The 13,770-nt window shown below is 48.9% G+C and overlaps 1 long non-coding RNA gene across 1 annotated transcript; it reads left to right on the top strand.

Annotated features, from left to right (window-relative positions):
• The first annotated feature begins 7,699 nt into the window (after positions 1-7,699).
• LOC135376900 (uncharacterized) lies at positions 7,700-9,091 on the top strand. The gene is made up of 4 exons (XR_010417898.1): positions 7,700-7,845; positions 7,919-8,049; positions 8,130-8,418; positions 9,012-9,091. It is a non-coding gene; the product is annotated as an uncharacterized LOC135376900 (long non-coding RNA).
• The last annotated feature ends 4,679 nt before the right edge of the window (positions 9,092-13,770 follow it).

A 13,770-nucleotide genomic window follows, 5' to 3' on the forward strand; every position in this document is an offset into this window, starting at 1 on the left:
ATCAGCGTTTAAGGACGACTATGCTGCCTTTTCCTTCAGTCGTGGGCACGGCACGCTGCTGAATATGCGTCCTCTTACATCTCTGCATTTCGTTCTACAGGTGTTTGTTCTTGGCCCAACACTGTATCTTACAAGCTTCGACACACCATTTCCGTTCGTCGTGCCTGTATCTGACGATCATCTAGCACCGCGTGCCGAACCAGTTCTTCCGCTCTTCGATTGTCCTACAGTGGAAGCATGCTTAACGCCGTTATCAACGCCACCTACCCACGTGTCCTTGCCATCAGCGTTTAAGGACGACTATGCTGCCTTTTCCTTCAGTCGTGGGCACGGCACGCTGCTGAATATGCGTCCTCTTACATCTCTGCATTTCGTTCTACAGGTGTTTGTTCTTGGCCCAACACTGTATCTTACAAGCTTCGACACACCATTTCCGTTCGTCGTGCCTGTATCTGACGATCATCTAGCACCGCGTGCCGAACCAGTTCTTCCGCTCTTCGATTGTCCTACAGTGGAAGCATGCTTAACGCCGTTATCAACGCCACCTACCCACGTGTCCTTGCCATCAGCGTTTAAGGACGACTATGCTGCCTTTTCCTTCAGTCGTGGGCACGGCACGCTGCTGAATATGCGTCCTCTTACATCTCTGCATTTCGTTCTACAGGTGTTTGTTCTTGGCCCAACACTGTATCTTACAAGCTTCGACACACCATTTCCGTTCGTCGTGCCTGTATCTGACGATCATGTAGCACCGCGTGCCGAACCAGTTCTTCCGCTCTTCGATTGTCCTACAGTGGAAGCATGCTTAACGCCGTTATCAACGCCACCTACCCACGTGTCCTTGCCATCAGCGTTTAAGGACGACTATGCTGCCTTTTCCTTCAGTCGTGGGCACGGCACGCTGCTGAATATGCGTCCTCTTACATCTCTGCATTTCGTTCTACAGGTGTTTGTTCTTGGCCCAACACTGTATCTTACAAGCTTCGACACACCATTTCCGTTCGTCGTGCCTGTATCTGACGATCATCTAGCACCGCGTGCCGAACCAGTTCTTCCGCTCTTCGATTGTCCTACAGTGGAAGCATGCTTAACGCCGTTATCAACGCCACCTACCCACGTGTCCTTGCCATCAGCGTTTAAGGACGACTATGCTGCCTTTTCCTTCAGTCGTGGGCACGGCACGCTGCTGAATATGCGTCCTCTTACATCTCTGCATTTCGTTCTACAGGTGTTTGTTCTTGGCCCAACACTGTATCTTACAAGCTTCGACACACCATTTCCGTTCGTCGTGCCTGTATCTGACGATCATCTAGCACCGCGTGCCGAACCAGTTCTTCCGCTCTTCGATTGTCCTACAGTGGAAGCATGCTTAACGCCGTTATCAACGCCACCTACCCACGTGTCCTTGCCATCAGCGTTTAAGGACGACTATGCTGCCTTTTCCTTCAGTCGTGGGCACGGCACGCTGCTGAATATGCGTCCTCTTACATCTCTGCATTTCGTTCTACAGGTGTTTGTTCTTGGCCCAACACTGTATCTTACAAGCTTCGACACACCATTTCCGTTCGTCGTGCCTGTATCTGACGATCATCTAGCACCGCGTGCCGAACCAGTTCTTCCGCTCTTCGATTGTCCTACAGTGGAAGCATGCTTAACGCCGTTATCAACGCCACCTACCCACGTGTCCTTGCCATCAGCGTTTAAGGACGACTATGCTGCCTTTTCCTTCAGTCGTGGGCACGGCACGCTGCTGAATATGCGTCCTCTTACATCTCTGCATTTCGTTCTACAGGTGTTTGTTCTTGGCCCAACACTGTATCTTACAAGCTTCGACACACCATTTCCGTTCGTCGTGCCTGTATCTGACGATCATCTAGCACCGCGTGCCGAACCAGTTCTTCCACTCTTCGATTGTCCTACAGTGGAAGCATGCTTAACGCCGTTATCAACGCCACCTACCCACGTGTCCTTGCCATCAGCGTTTAAGGACGACTATGCTGCCTTTTCCTTCAGTCGTGGGCACGGCACGCTGCTGAATATGCGTCCTCTTACATCTCTGCATTTCGTTCTACAGGTGTTTGTTCTTGGCCCAACACTGTATCTTACAAGCTTCGACACACCATTTCCGTTCGTCGTGCCTGTATCTGACGATCATCTAGCACCGCGTGCCGAACCAGTTCTTCCACTCTTCGATTGTCCTACAGTGGAAGCATGCTTAACGCCGTTATCAACGCCACATACCCACGTGTCCTTGCCATCAGCGTTTAAGGACGACTATGCTGCCTTTTCCTTCAGTCGTGGGCACGGCACGCTGCTGAATATGAGTCCTCTTACACCTCTGCATTTCGTTCTACAGGTTAGTTCACGAAAATATTCTTACACGTCGTTCAAGAGTAACAACCTGTGCATATTGATTCTGCCGTGCCCACAAGCTATGTATGCGATTGTGTGTGATTGCTATGATGTTATTCATGCGCTACTGATGCATTCCGGGGATGTTGAGAGTAACCCAGGTCTTACAACGGAGGAAGTTCTCGCTCCACTTTTGTCCAATCAAGTATTTGCCAGCCAAGTTTTACTATCCATGAGACAAAGTCAAAATGAAACTGAGAAGTCGCTTACCGAACTGAGTAGGAATGTTAATCAAATTGAATCTGAAGTGCGAAACCTACAAACATTAAAAGCTACGGTATCAGAGGCATCAGATAAGCTCATATCTCTTGAATGTAAGGTAGCCTCCTTGACAAGCAAAGTTGAAGACTTTGAAGCACGTTCACGACGCAATAATCTGTTAATATTCGGCTTGGAGGAAACCACTGGCGAATCGCAGGACGACCTCTTTGCAATAGTCAAAGAAAAATCTTTTGCGACCGTTTGAATGTTACTCCCACCAGCATAGAACGTGTCCATCGGCTCGGTAGTAGACAACAAGGCAAAACGCGCCCTGTAATCTTAAAACTCTTCAATTATACAGAAAAGATTGAGATCTTGGAAAACAGTTGGCGGCTGAAGGGGTCTCCCCTCTCGATCAGTGAGGACTTGCCTCTACAAGTGAGGCAGGCTCGTAAAAACTTGATGGCTAGCGCTTCAGACGAAAAATCAAGAGAGTGTAAAGTGCGCATAGTCTACGACAAATTATTCATCAACGATGTGATTTATATTTGGAATCACAATACTCAGCAAAGAGAACAGGTAAATGGCAGTTCTTCGGCCCCGGATGCCGCACATCATCAACACACGCTGCCCTTGAGTAACGCCCCAAATAATAAACTACACGACCCATTATCTACAGTTCGTGTCACAAGATCTCAATCTCGTCTGACTTCTGTATCGAACACATGACCGCAGTCCACAGGCATCTCTGTTCTTCGTGGCAATATACGTAGCGTTGTCAATAAAGTTGATCAGCTACAATCACTAGTTGACAACACTAACGCCGACGTAATTGCCTTAACTGAGACATGGCTTAATCCCTCGGTATGCGACAATGAAATCCTGCCTAACTACACTGTGTTTCGCCGGGACCGAGTTGACCGTAAGGGCGGTGGCGTACTCCTGGCCTTCTCCAATGTTCTGTCTCCGCACCTGTTAAACATCCAATGTGATCTTGAAATATGTTGCGCCCGTATGCAGTTGCTGTCGCGTAGTTTTATTTGTGCTGTATGCTATAGACCGCCAGATACATGTGATTTTGTCGATAAACTGCGCCTCGTCCTTAACAATATAACCACAAGGTGAAATAGTTCTCATGGGGGATTTTAACTTTCCTAACATTAAATGGCAAAATGCGCTTCAGCTGCAGTGCTCCCCAGAAGAGCGTGATTTTGTTGATTTATGTAGCCTGTACAACCTTGACCAACTGGTAAGAGAGCCAACACGCGTAGGCAGCATATCGTCAAATATTCTTGACCTGATCCTCACTTCGGTACCTGATATCTTGTCCATTGTATCTGTATTCGCTGACCCAAGTGATCATAAATTCATCCACGCCTCTCTGTCTATTAAAGTCGCGCGCACACGGAGGGGTAAGAAACTCATAAAAGATTACAAAGCTGGGAACTTTGACGCTATAAACACTGAACTTGCCGTATATTACGAAGATTATCTTGGCTCATTTCACGTTAGGTCAGTCGAGGATAACTGGTGTCTTTTCAAGAACAAATTACTTGAATTGGTGAACACTCATGTTACTACCATAGCCTAGTAAGAAGCCATCCGGAGGGTCTCATAACTATAACTTGGTCGAAAAAGTGGAGGGTTCTGTGGGATATGTAAGAAAGCATACGCGTTACACAACAGCTACGAGAGTGATCGACTGCACCTGCATGGTTTTCAGTACGTAGACTTGGAACTGAAAAATAAATGTGCTAACCTTGTTGATACTACTTTTCCGTCAGGACCACACGAGAGCACATTTGGTTTTTTTAGTTGAAGGTATCATCAGGTCCCCATGCTCCTTTGAGATGCAGCAGACAGAAGTTCGCTGAGGCGAGTGACTGCCGTTGCGGTTCGTCGCTTCGCAGCAGATCAAGAACAGTACACCGCAACGATAGGTGAAACGTTCAGAATACGGTGACCAACTCCAACACCAACCCAATGACCCAAGTTCGCAGTTCGCAAGCTCGGCATACGGCATCCATTACAGCTGACCGGATACGGAAGCATATATCGAACGCCGTGTACAGATTGAAAAGAGAATCGTAGAAACTGTTGCAGGTGATAAATGTAGGGTATATTTTTCTTTTTGAGGCTATGTAACAAAAACATATTAACGTAGAAATGCCATTTCATGAAGGAAATTGACAGATATTGCGTGACCACGTGACGCGGTTGAGCCAATTGTGGGTGTTGCGAGTGGCCCCCGTGTTTACGTCATCTTGATGGTGGGCCGGGGTGGATATTCTATATAAACGTATGTTTTCTCGGTTTGACGCTAGGCGTGCTGCACTCGGATGAAGTCGAATGTTTAAAATTCGAGTTTAGAGAAACCGTGGGGTTTTAATGCGTGAATTTTCGCATGGAGAGTCCTTGTTGGGTGCTTTATCGACTACAAGTACGAAAGAGCTCCCACAGTTTCTGGTCAGAGTCCCTTTAAACGAGGGAAACGTGTCCTTTCAAGTACCCCGCTTTCGGTGGTTCTGGGGGGAGGGAGGAGGAGGAGGAGTGTCGTTGGGAGGAACCCGAGAGGTCTGCCTGCCTGATTAGGCGGTATGTTTCTCGGGAAGGGAAAGGTGGTGGAGAGGAAAGGGTGAAGTGGAAGACCGAGCGGAATCCGCTCGGGGGGAGGATAGCTGCGTCCATGGGCCGACTTCAGGGGAACTGTGCCGGCATACGCCTATTACACTGAGGGAAACCCAGGAAAAACCCCAGACGGCAGGCACAGCCGGCCCGCGGATTCGAACCGCGGACCTCCCAGTCTCCAAGCGCACGCGTTACCGCTGCGCCACCGGAGCTCGGATGAAAAGAGCATTTGGGGGATATGGGTCACTGTCACCCGCGTGCCCAGATCAACCGAAAGCCCAGAAGCTCCGAACATTTTTTCGGATGAAACGAGCTTTTGGTTGATTTGGGAGGTCGGTGGAAATGGGCATTTGGAGGATATGAGGCCTAACCCAGTTGCAGGATTGGATTCCCGCACACCCAAAAACCGCTCAGCCTTCCTCCTCTCCCTGACAAACAGAGGAATCGTTTCCTTTCGAGTATCCCGCTTTCGGTGGTTCTGGGCGCTCGGATGAAAAGGGCTTTTGGGGGATATGGGTCACTGCCACCCGCGTACCCAGATCAACCGAAAGCCCAGAACCTCCGAACATTTTTTCGGATGAAATGAGCTTTTGGTTGATTTGGGATGTCGGTGGAAATGGGCATTTGGAGGATGACGACGAACAATGTCCATCTGGGGTCAGCTCGTATTGGGAGCAGCACGCTTTTCTTTCATGGTGTTTGCCTGCTACAACATGTAGCGTGGAACAGTTTTTCAGCACCCTGCGGAGGGTAAGAACCTGGCTCATTCCACAATGACTGAGTACCGGCTAAACGCGCTGTGCATGATGAACGGTTCATCGCGAAAAAGTGGGTGGCGACAACACATTTGTGGAAAAAGGTGTCAACTCTTTTGCGCGGGAAAAGCAAAGGCGCCTACAGTGAGGGTAGAGAATTATCGTCTATACTGATACTGATGTCCATATCTGCTGAAAATAAATCACCACTTGATATTGTCAACTTGTCACAAGTAGACACGGCTGTTTCACCGTGTGTTCTCGTTTTTGCGAAATCAACAGAAATGAGATAATCGCTGACGGAAAGGGCAGCAGGAGTGGCGACGGCAAACGTAGGATGAAACAGAAAATCAGGAGCGAGCCTTTGCACGGACAACGAATGCACGGTTGCACGGATTGCGTTGCCGAGAAACGGCAAAACGTAAAAATTCCGAAGCATAGGGTTACTGAGCCAAAACAATGTAGTTGCTGGCGCATTCGACACCCATAACTAGAGGACCCTGCACTCGCGGCAACCATAACGACCCCCACCACCACCACCACCACCCACTACCACCTTGGTCGGCATTGGTTTGCCCCCCCCCCCCCTGGAGAAAATCCTAGCCCATGCCAGGGGGTGTTTATTAATCAATGTCTACGAGTGTATGCATTGGTAGCTAGCCGACCCATATTGGGCATTCCCCAATTTTTTTTATCTGTTTAAACTGTTATTAACAGTTTACAGTGTTGTTACTGCGGCAACGGAATATTTGCTTTAGTGCGTCTCGTCTCACAGAATGCCTTTTTGTATTGCCAACTCACAGAATGCCTTACGCAGCAATCGTTCAACATCCCGGACGTGCTATATTTGCACATGAAAACTAAATAAACAACCAAAGAGAAGACCTTGCGCGAGCGCTCGCGACTTTTGGCGCAGATGGGCTGTACAACTTTTCAGCCGGCGCGAATCTGCGCTGCAGGAACAGCACGTGGTCGGCTCGCAACAGAGGAGCGTTTGTGAGCCCCACAAAAATGTGACTTTCCGCATGGCGCGCTGCGAGCGACAGCGCAAAAGCTCGTGCAATTCGCCGCCATCTTGTCCGCGGCCGTGACCACGCGCTCCCCATGCATTAGATTAGGCGCTTGGCACACCAGTCCTTCTACACTCTTAAATTTATAACACCCTTTAGGGTGTAAGCCGGGTGTAACTGGGGTGTAAACTAATTTTTACTCCCAAATTACACCAGCTCGAAGAAACATGCTGGGATGAGGGGTGTTAAATGGGTGTAGTAATAACGTAACACCTTATTTACAACGTCCACTGAGCTCGGGTGTAAAAGAGGCGTAAAATGGGTGTACCGGGCATAGAGCTTTTACATGAACTGTATTTCTTTTGAAAGCACAATGATATGCTTCATGTTACCTACAGATGCATACAATAGGGCACCTCAGCAGAAATGTTGGGTCTATACTCTAAATCCTGTGACGAACATGTGCCGGTTAAAAAAGTTCCCTCAGAATGTACAGCCGGTACACAGCCGTAACCGTCTGGAAGCAGCCGTAGCAGCTATCAAATAGCAAGCCCAACGATCCCTATCGACAAATATGTGTGCCCCGCTGAATAATATGTGTGCCTCCTGAGCCGTATACTCGTGTGCTTGTCGAATAATCCGTGTGCCGGCTGAATATGTGTGCCTTCGCTGGAGCGTACTACGTTGTTCCGCGCTCCGCCTGTGAGGAGTGACGTGGCACCGCGTATTCTACCGCAGTGCATTCGTCGCTGCGTTCGTGCCTGTTATGTGCGCTGCAACCTCGCCTTTGAAAGGACGACAACCTTGCTTTCTAATTACAAGTTTAATGTTTGCTTAAGGTAAGTCAACCTGGCTGTGATGCAACGTACGACGCCTGCGTTTTACTTGTGTTTAACAATCGTTCTGTTGCAGACGATGGACACATTGCAAATGGCGGCAGGAGTGGATCGGCTACATCGGTGAAGCGACGATTTATATTACAAGAGAGGCTAATTGTATTCTTTCGTTACAGGTGAACGTGGGACTGTATCGACTGCAAGGACGTGAGTTACAAAAAGCTGTAATATTCTAGCAATAACGTTTGAACAATACCAGCGTGATGTTCACTTCGGTTTCTTTACAGGTAGTGTCCTGTCTCAACGGTCACGCATATGCGTGCAAAACTGCAACTGCTTCTCACATCGAAGAGGGGCCTGGTGCCACATGCTCGGACAATTATTCGTCGGCCATTTCGTTTGGGGAACTGTCGTGTTCGTCACTAACAATGGCCTTGGTTGAGCTTTGCAGTGCCAGCCTGGTGCATCGGAGGGGTTGTGTCCATGCAACGTGTGCTTCATATGTGTGTGTTGGGATTAGTGAACCGTGTATGCTTTCCATTCAGCCAACGATGATGTACTGGATGAAATTTAAAGGTATGTGCACGCCAATAAAATTTTGTGTTTCAAGTTCAATGTCCTTGGTGAATTTTTTTCCCTATTTTCTTCTTCTTTTTTCTTTTTTTCCCCGAAGCCTGGCGATCATTTTCTGTTAGAGAACTTGAAAGGCATAATGTGTCTCGCGTATTAGTTGGTACAAGTATTCCTTCATTACGGCCGGTACACTGTGGCTCCCGACGTCAGCAGCGATGTCGTACCAGTTGTCTCAGGGGGCACAGGGCACCTACAGCTTTCGCAGGCTTCCTCTTGAAGTCATCTGGTGCACTTTTTGTGAAATGTACCAGTTGATCAGGAGGCACCTATCCGTCAATGGGTTTAGAATGTACATTGTACCTATTTGAGACGTACTTGTCTGAAGTTTGGGTTTCGGGCTTTCACAGCATTCTGCAGCTTCTGTGAAGAGTCGTTGCAAGTAGTAAGCAGCAGACAGGTCGGGAAAAATCTGCTGTGCCAGTTTATTACTCACTGCCTGCAACATGCCGCAGCAAGCAGCGAAACCATGAAACCCAAATGACAGACAGTCTGTCGCCAGCAGTACATGTCCAGCTCAATATGACTTTTTTTTTCAGAGCATTCAAGAAAACCTGTGAAGCGAAAAAGCCGCTGCTCCTTGCTCGCTCTTTCGCTGCTCCTTGAGGGCACATTAAGCTTTGGCACACTTTGATATACTGAATTATGTATGAGTAATTCAACTCATTTATTGGACTGCGTACATGTACATAGATTCACAGTTTCTGGCTGCTGGCATTTGTGAGAACTATAGCATCTATCTCTCAAGTAGCACATGTATTACTTGACAACACCTTTGTGAAGGGTGTAATATTACCAGGGGTGTTAAATTACACCCTAAAGGGAGTGAGTTATAGCACTTTTGGATTACACCCTAAAGGGTGTTTTTGAAGTATCAAATTACACCCTTTTTTGAGGTTGTAGTCGGTTGAAAAGGGTGTTATATTACACCCTAAAGGGAGTGAGTTATCGCACATTGGGATTACACCCTTATTACACCCCAAAGGGTGTAAAAAAATTAAGAGTGTAGCCCGCCATAGTGCCATATAGACGATTTTACAAAGATGCGCTCGCCACCAAGCCCGCGGCGCAAAGCACAATGGGAACTTTGAGGAACACTGCTCTGTCGTCTGCTTCGGTTATGGTTTATCACGGCAGACGCTGCTGCTGCGCACACCGGGAATGTTGTTGTTCTTCTTCTACCTCCGCCTCTGGCCACCAAGGCGCTCGAAGTTCCCATGAGCCCTTGCGTGCCACAGGTGGCGCTTGCGATCCCAATGAAGGCTTCTGAAGGCCTCTTTTTGAAGCGTGATGTGGGCAAGCTAACGCTTGTCCCATCCTACAGTTGGCGATACAAGGCCTCTGAGGGATCTCAGGCGGTTGCTATTTTGTGGTCTATTTTTGAAGCGTGATTGTTGCCGATACAGTTGCCGATACAGGGTCTATTAGGTTCATGCGCAATTATATCTTTTCTTTTCTTTTATATCCACGATCCTATATAGGCTGCTTTCATTCGGTGAATGGAGGCATTTGTGTTTTAACGGCACTTTGGTACCTTGTAGATTCGAATAGAAGGGATTGCAGCCTTTGTTGTGGTTTCCAAACCTTGAATACTACTGGCTGCGATACTAAAAACATGGTTCGCTATAGTGTACTTTTAGCACAATGAGCTGCTAAAAGATCAGTGTAAGTGCTGGTGCCATCCTAGGATCGGCTCTAGATGGAATTCCTGTACGGGGAGTTGAAGCTTGTAGAGTATCATATTATTTAAACGAGCGCGAGCACCACAGCATCGCATATCGTGAAATACCATTACAAGAAAGTCAAAATATACATCCTAAGGAGCACACGTTACTAATTACTCGTCTAAAAATGTAACTGAATAACGAGAGGAAAAAGAACGCGTTACTCCGTTCGTTACTCTGAATTCACGCAAATTATATCAGCTGTTGCGTGGCTCAGAAACAGAAGAGAAAAAAAGTTCAACTGCAGAATATTATGAATACCACGTAAGAAACGCCTATTTAAACCAGGTACACAATCCTCCATTCGTCTCATCACATCAGCCAAACAATATTAATACGAGCGCATTAATGCGGCTACTGCTTCGATATAACGGGGCAGTTGACGCATAGAAAAAAAGCTCATGACCAGTCCCTGGCATGATGCCACCGCGCATTGTCAAAGAATCGCAACCCCCGTCGACCCTAATAACCGCCGACGCGCTCCCCATACTGTGTGCGCGCGTCGCTTGGTGCAGTTTGTCGAACGCAAAAAAAAAAAAAAATTCCTCGCGCCTACCTGTACCTGTCTACTCCTTTATACGTTGCTGCACCTTCGTCGTCACGATACTACATTAAGACATAACTAGCTACAAGACGTAACTACATTAAGACATTCACAATCAGATAAGTGTCAGCCAGAGTGTCAGCGTGCTATGTGCTGAAGTTCATTTTTAAGAGTGTACACTGTTAAAATAAAACTTCACCACATAGCACGCTCTGTGGGGACCATTCCCACTCTCGGGGTCGTGCTCGCCCGTCCGGCCCGTGAAAGCAACTCAGAAACCAAGTCAATGCATCCAAGTTTTATTTACCTCCGTGCCTCAGCAGTTTACACGAGTCCATCCACCAAGGAGAGCCTTTTCGTACCTTCTCCCTTCTGCTCCTTAAATCCCTTTCTCTTAAAGCACCACCACGCCCCCCTTCCCGAAGAGCGGACCGATGAGGACTGCGCCCTCTATCGACATGTTGCCAATATACATGGAAGAGTGCCCACATTTCCCCCATCCCAAAAGTATGTACACAGTGGAAGACAATCACGATTAAGCGTCCAGGTCCAGGTCGATGAGGTCATCGTCACCGGCGGGGGGAGGAGAGGGTTGTCTGGGTTGCCCCTCGGTCTCGCGTAGCAGCTCCGGACGGAGCCGACGGAGGGTCGAGAGGGCGGTGGCCACGTCGATCGTCTCAGGGCGGTGGGCCTGCTCAACACGAGATCGGTGCAGGTTGCCGCGCCGGTGAGTTGCTCGGTGCAGCTCAGGTACCTGACAGACGGGGCATAACTTGCTCTCCTCTTCGGGTGACCAAGGCTGAAGAGGATCAGCTGGGTTCCGCTCTGACATGGTGAGTCCCCTGAACGGTGGTGGGGCAGAGGCCAGATCAGCAGTCCTAAGGAGGCGTGGCTGCGCCGACCACCGGCTATGTGACGCCCAAGAAACTCGGTACCCTTGATGCACTACGGTCCACGTCGACGCCGACCTCTGGGTGGGTCCGGGTGACCGGGAACGGGCGTACTGCGTCGACCGAGGGAACCGAGATGCCCATCGAGATGTCCTGGGTACGTTTTCGTATTGAGGTTGACGGTGCATAGTAAACCTGGAATAAAAAGGAAAAGGGAACGGCAGTAAGAGGGTAACTCCGTACCGCGAGCGCCTGGAAAAGCCCTCCCCAAATGTAAACGTGGAAGTCCGCGTAACGGAAATCACAGTAACAGATACTACATCGCGAGCACCAGGTTTTGGTGACCGAAGATAGTAACAGCTACGTGCGCATAGTGTCGTAGCTGAAAGCAGGTCCGGAAGGAACGAAGCGTAGTTGGTGCAATGCGGGCCTCTCTAGGTCCCTAATTGCGGTGATCAACCTTTGCACAAATGCGAAGGGATCGAATGCTTGGGGGAACAACACATTAGAAGCATGGTTTGCTCATCCCATCAGCTAAAAGCCTATACTCGGATGAGTAGACGCCAAATTCACCAGGAAGATATCGTGTAAGTACGATCTTCCCACGCTATCGCTTCAGAGCTATCAAAGTGATACGCTCGGAGATACATGCGAAAGGGGGGTGGCAGTGGCGGGAATAGCTTGTGCCAGACGTCTGATATCAGTGCAGCCTACAGGATGCACGTGATTGTTACTCCGTTGACGGTTCTCATGACAGTCTGATAGGCAGTCATGCTAGCTACGAAGTCTGGTTCAGACCTCTAGTCTGTGTACCGGTACTAAGTGAGCACCAAATAGATTTTGGGGAAGGCACTGCAGATACCATAACCCCAAGAACGTGACTGCCCGGCAAATCGGGTCACCGTCAACAGGCCTACGTCCGACCGATGTGACTGGTCGGTGAGGAATCTCCCCTTGGGGGCGGGTTTCGTATCCGTGGTCGGGACGCGCCGGGAGCCAGTCCGCGCCTGGACCTCCAGTGAAGCGACTGCAAGACTCGAAAACATGGGAATGCACAATAAAAAAAGGAAACATCCGAGGCTTCGAGATACCGTATTCCCTACCAATTTCAAATAGTGGCAAAAAAAGAAACGTAATTAGCTAGAAAAAGAGACGAAACTTGAGTAACTGACGGCGTTCCTCACGTGGCCGGGCACACGAGCAGGTTCTGCAACACAGGGCGTTAACCACCCGCTTCGGCAGCGCAGGTATCGTGAGGCCAGAGTAATAATAAATTTAAAAACAACGCGGTTTTCCGGCTAAACTGTCCCCGAGACAGGAAAGCCAACCGGCACCGGGACAACAGCGCGAGGCTGTTCAAACCGTCCCGAAAAACAAAACACATTCAAAAACAAGGAAAAACCTACCCTGGTCGCATCCTCCCGCCACCGAAGGCACGTGTACGTCCCTAAACCAGTTGGGCGCCAAAATGTGGGGACCATTCCCACTCTCGGGGTCGTGCTCCCCGTCCGTGCAAAGATGCGCTCGCCACCAAGCCCGCGGCGCAAAGCACAATGGGAACTTTGAGGAACACTGTTCTGTCATCTGCTTCGGTTATGGTTTATCACGGCAGACGCTGCTGCTGCGCACACCGGGAATGTTGTTGTTCTTCTTCTACCTCCGCCTCTGGCCACCAAGGCGCTCGAAGTTCCCATGAGCCCTTGCGTGCCACAGGTGGCGCTTGCGATCCCAATGAAGGCCTCTGAAGGCCTCTTTGCTTTGCTTTGAAGGCAAGCTAACGCTTGTTCCATCCTACAGTTGGCGATACAAGGCCTCTTTTTGAAGCGTGATGTGGGAAAGCTAAAGCTTGTCCCATCCTACAGTTGGCGATACAAGGCCTCTGAGGGATCTCAGGCGGTTGCTATTTTGTGGTCTATTTTTGAAGCCTGATTGTGGCAAGCTAACGCTTGTCCCAACCTACAGTTGGCGATACAGGGTCTGTTAGGTTCATGCGCAATTATATCTTTTCTTTTCTTTTATATCCACGATCCTATATAGGCTGCATATAGGCTGCTTTCATTAGGTGACTGGAGGCATTTGTGCTTTAACGGCACTTTGGTAGCTGGAAGATATTCAAATAGAAGGGATTGCAGCCTTTGTT

This window comes from Ornithodoros turicata, unplaced genomic scaffold, assembly GCF_037126465.1.
Source record: "Ornithodoros turicata isolate Travis unplaced genomic scaffold, ASM3712646v1 ctg00001360.1, whole genome shotgun sequence".
In the NCBI taxonomy this organism is placed as follows: domain Eukaryota; kingdom Metazoa; phylum Arthropoda; class Arachnida; order Ixodida; family Argasidae; genus Ornithodoros; species Ornithodoros turicata.